Below are 4,913 nucleotides of genomic sequence, written 5' to 3'. Positions count from 1 at the left end.
GTTTCCATAGGCTTCACCCATGTAATTTACCTTTGCCATTGCAAGGTTCTCAGGATCATAAGCTTCTTCTTCAGAAGATGCTTCTTTAGTACTGTTGGATGCATTTTGCAATCCATTCAGACTTTGAGAAATCATATTGACTTGCTGAGTCAACATTTTATTCTGAGCCAATATGGCATTCAGAGCAACAATTTGAAGAACTCCTTTCTTCTGAGGCGTTCCATTACTCACAGGATTCCTTTAAGAGGTGTACATGAACTGGTTATTTGCAACAATTTCAATGAGTTCCTGAGCTTCTGCAGGCATTTTTTTCAGGTGAATAGATCCACTTGTAGAATGGTTCGATGACATCTTAGACAATTCAGACAGACCATCATAGAATATATCCAGAATGGTCCATTACGAGAGCATGTCAGAATGACACTTTTTGGTCAGTTGCTTGTATCTTTCCCAAGCTTCATAGAGGGATTCACCTTCTTTCTGCCTGAAAGTTTAAACATCCACTCTAAGCTTGCTCAGTTTTTGAGGAAGAAAGAACTTGGCTAAGAAAGCCGTGACCAGCTTATCCCAAGAGTTCATGCTATCTCTAGGTTGAGAGTCCAACCATATTCTAGCTCTGTCTCATACAGAAAAAGGGAAAAGCATAATCTTGTAGACCTCGGGATCAACTCTATTGGTCTTAACAGTATCACAGATCTGCAAGAATTCAGTTAAGAACTGAAAAGGTTCTTCTGATGGAAGTCCATGAAACTTGCAATTCTGTTGCATCAGAGAAACTAATTGAGGCTTTAGCTCAAAATTTTTTGCTCCAATGGCAGGGATTGAGATACTTCTTCTATTGAAGTTGGAATTTAGTGCAGTGAAGTCACCAAGCATCTTCTTTGCATTGTTGTTGGGTTCGGCCATGTCTCCTTCTTTATTGAGATTCTCTGTAAGGTTTTCTCTGGATTGTTGTGCTTTAGCTTCTCTTAGCTTCTTCTTCAGAGTCTTTGCAGGTTCAGGATCTGCTTCAACAAGAATGTCCTTGTCCTTGCTCCTGCTCATATGAAAAAGAATTGAACAGAAAATAATAGGGATCCTCTTTACCCATATATAGAGGTTCCTTTATGTAAGTAGAAGAAGAGAACAGTGGAAGAAGGGGAATAGAAAAATTCAAACACAGAGAGAAAAGAGAAAAGGGTTCGAATTGAGTAAAAGAGAAGTGTTAGTAGATAAATAAATAAATAGAAGGAGAGATGGGGAGTTTTCGAAAATAATAAAAAGGAAAGGGAAAATATTTTTGTTTTTATTTTAAAATTTAGTTAGAATTCAAAAAATTAAGAAAAGGAATAAAATAAAAATTAGAATTTGAAACAATTAGTTAATTAGAAAGATTTTTGAAAAAGAGGAAGGTGATTTTCAAAAATTAGAGAGAGAAAAGTAGTTAGGTGGTTTTGAAAAAGATAATAAATAGTAAAACAAACAAAAAGTCAATTAGTTAATTGAAAAAAATTTGAAAATCAATTCTGAAAAGATAAAAAGTTAGAAAAGATTTTGAAATTGATTTTGAAAAAGATATGATTTGAAAAAAAGATATGTTTAAAAAGATATGATTGAAAAGATATGATTGAAATTTATTTTGAAAAAGACTTGAAAAGGAAATTAAAAAGATTTGATTTTTAAAATTAAAATTGATTACTTGACTAACAAGAAACTAAAAGATATGATTCTAGAATTTAAAGATTGAACCTTTCTTAACAAGAAAGTAACAAACTTCAAATTTTTGAATCAATCACATTAGTTGTTAGTAAAGTTTTCGAAAATTATGAAATAAAATTAAGAGAAAGATTTTGAAAATCAATTTTTAAAATTTTCGAAAATATTAAGAGAAAAAATGAAAAAGATTTGATTTTTGAAAAATATTTGAAAAGATAAGATTTTTAAAATTGAAATTTTGACTTGACTAACAAGAAACAACTTATTTTAAAAATTTTTGACTAAGTCAACCCAAAGATTTCGAAATTTATGAGTGAAATAAGGAAAAGATATTTTTTTTATTTTTTGAATTTAATGAGGAAAGAGAAAAACCACAAAATGACTCTAACACATAAAAATTTTGGATTAAAACAAATGATGCATGCAAGAACACTATGAATGTCAAGATGAACACCAAGAACACTTTAAAGATCATGATGAACATCAGGAACTTATTTTTGAAAAATTTTCAAGAAAAGAAAAACATACAAGACACCAAACTTAGTGATTTTTCATGTTTAGACACTATGAATGCAAAAATGCATATGAAAAACAAGAAAAGACACAAAACAAGAAAAATTAAAGATCAAACATATAAAATCATCAAGAACAACTTGAAGATTATGAAGAACACATGCATGAATTTTCAAAATTTTTGAGACAAATTAAAAAGATGCAATTGACACCAAACTTAAAAATTGATTCTAAACTCAAACAAGAAACACAAAATATTTTTGATTTTATGATTTTATTAATTTTTTTGGATTTTTCGAAAACTATTTTGGAAAAACGAAAAAGAAGAAAATTTTTTTGTATTTTTCGAAAATAAGAAACAAAAAGCTTAAAAATAAAATAAAATTACCTAATCTGAGCAAAAAGATGAACCATCAGTTGTCCAAACTCGAACAATCCCCGGCAACAGCGCCAAAAACTTGGTGCACGAAATTGTGATCTCAATGGCGCCAACAACTTGGTACGCACAATTGTAATCTCAACTCTTTTTCACAACTTCAGACAACTAACCAGCAAATGCACTGGGTCGTCCAAGTATAAACCTTACGTGAGTAAGGGTCGATCCTACGGAGATTGTCGGCTTGAAGCAAGCTATGGTCATCTTGTAAATCTCAGTCAGGCGAATTCAAATGGTTATGGAGTTTTAATAATTTAAAAGATAAATAAGCATAACATAAAGATAGAGATACTTATGTAATTCATTGGTGGAAATTTCAGATAAGCGTATGGAGATGCGTTGTTCCTTCTGAATCTCTGCTTTCCTACTGCCTTCATCCAATCCTTCATACTCCTTTCCATGGTAAGCTATATGTTGGGTGTCACCATTGTCAATGGCTACTTCCTGTCCTCTTTGTGAAAATGGTCCTCTATGGTTTTTGTACGGCTAATCAACTATCGGATTTCTCGTCTCGGATGAAAAATACCATGCACAGATATCATATGGCTAATCAATTGTTGGTTCTCAATCGTGTAGGAATAGGATTTACTATCCTTTTGCGTCTGTCACTACACCCTACAGTTGTGAGTTTGAAACTCGTCACAGTCATCCCATCCCAGATCCTACTCGGAATACCACAGACAAGGTTTATACTTTTCGGATCTCCGGAATGCTGCCAATGGATTCTAGCCTATACCGCGAAGGTTCTAATCTCGGATTTAGATGCCCCATTGTCAGAGGGGAGACGATGTGAATCGTTGATTAGAAACCCAAGAGATATACATTCAAGATTGTTTTCATGTAGAACGGAAGTGGTTGTCAATCACGCGTTCATGAGTGAGGATGGTGATGAGTGTCACATAATCATCACATTTGTCATGTTCTTGTGTGCGAATGGATATCTTAGAACAAGAATAAGCATGAACTGAATAGAAAACAGTAGTACTTTGCATTAATACTCGAGGAACAACAGAGTTCCACACCTTAATCTATGGTGTGTAGAAACTCCACCGTTGAAAATACATAAGTATAAAGTCTAGGCATGGCCGAATGGCCAGCCTCCCCAAATGGCATATGAATTTGAAAATAGGGAAAAAGACCCCTAATACAATAGTTAAAAGTTCTATTTATACTAAACTAGTTACTAGGGTTACAGAAATAAGTAAATGATGCAGAAATCCACTTCTGGGTCCACTTGGTGTGTGCTTAGGCTGAGCATTGAAGCGTTCATGTGTAGAGACTTCTCTTGGAGTAAAACGCCAGTTTGTAACTTGTTTCTGGCGTTTGACTCTAGCCTGCAACTTGTTTCTGGCGTTTAATGCCAGAATAGGGCAGAAAGCTGGCATTGAACGCCAGTTTGTGTCATCTAAGCTCGGGCAAAGTATAGACTATTATATATTGCTGGAAAGCCCTGGATGTCTACTTTCCAAAGCAATTAAGAGCGCTCCATTTGGACTTCTGTAGCTCCAAAAAATCCATTTCGAGTGCAGGGAGGTCAGAATCCAACAACATCAGCGGTCCTTTTTCAGCCTCTAAATCAGATTTTTGCTCAAGTCCCTCAATTTCAGCCAGAAAATACCTAAAATCACAGAAAAATACACAAACTCATAGTAAAGTCCATAAATTTGAATTTTTCTTAAAAACTAATAAAAATATACTAAAAAGTAGCTAGATCCTACTAAAAATTACCTAAAAACAATGCCAAAAAGCGTATAAATTATCCGCTCATCACTTCCACTTTGACATGCCGCCTCTTCATCCTTTAAGCCATTCATGCCCTGTAAACTTGAAATCACTTTACAAACACATCACGACATTGAATGGTAATAAAGGAGAATTAAAAATTAACAATTTAAAGGCTTAGGAAGCAAGTTTACATGAATAAGTGTTTGAAGAATTGATAAAATCCACTCAATTTAGCACAAGATAAACCATAAAATAGTGGTTTATCAATCTTCCCACACTTAAACATTAGCATGTCCTTATGCTAAGCTTAAGAAAACCAAAAGAGTGATGGGGGTAAAAGTGAGACCAATGCAATGCAACCTATCTTATACGAATGCAACTACATGCTAAGATTCTTCTACCTACTTGGTTTAAAATGAACAAATTCTCCAAGACAAATATACATAAATTCCACTAACTCAAATCACATAATAAGATACAGGTAAGCTTGCAAGAAGAAAGCTCATGAAAGCCGGGAACACAGAATCAAGCATTGAACCCTCAC

General features: G+C 33.8%; 1 non-coding gene across 1 annotated transcript; it reads left to right on the top strand.

Annotated features, from left to right (window-relative positions):
• The first annotated feature begins 409 nt into the window (after positions 1 to 409).
• Positions 410 to 513, top strand: LOC130949633 (small nucleolar RNA R71). Its single transcript, XR_009073431.1, has one exon. It is a non-coding gene; the product is annotated as a small nucleolar RNA R71 (small nucleolar RNA).
• Positions 514 to 4,913: the final 4,400 nt, after the last annotated feature.

This window comes from Arachis stenosperma, chromosome 1 (assembly GCF_014773155.1).
Source record: "Arachis stenosperma cultivar V10309 chromosome 1, arast.V10309.gnm1.PFL2, whole genome shotgun sequence".
In the NCBI taxonomy this organism is placed as follows: domain Eukaryota; kingdom Viridiplantae; phylum Streptophyta; class Magnoliopsida; order Fabales; family Fabaceae; genus Arachis; species Arachis stenosperma.
Note: the sequence above shows the minus strand (reverse complement) of the source record. Positions and strands in the feature narration are given on the sequence as shown.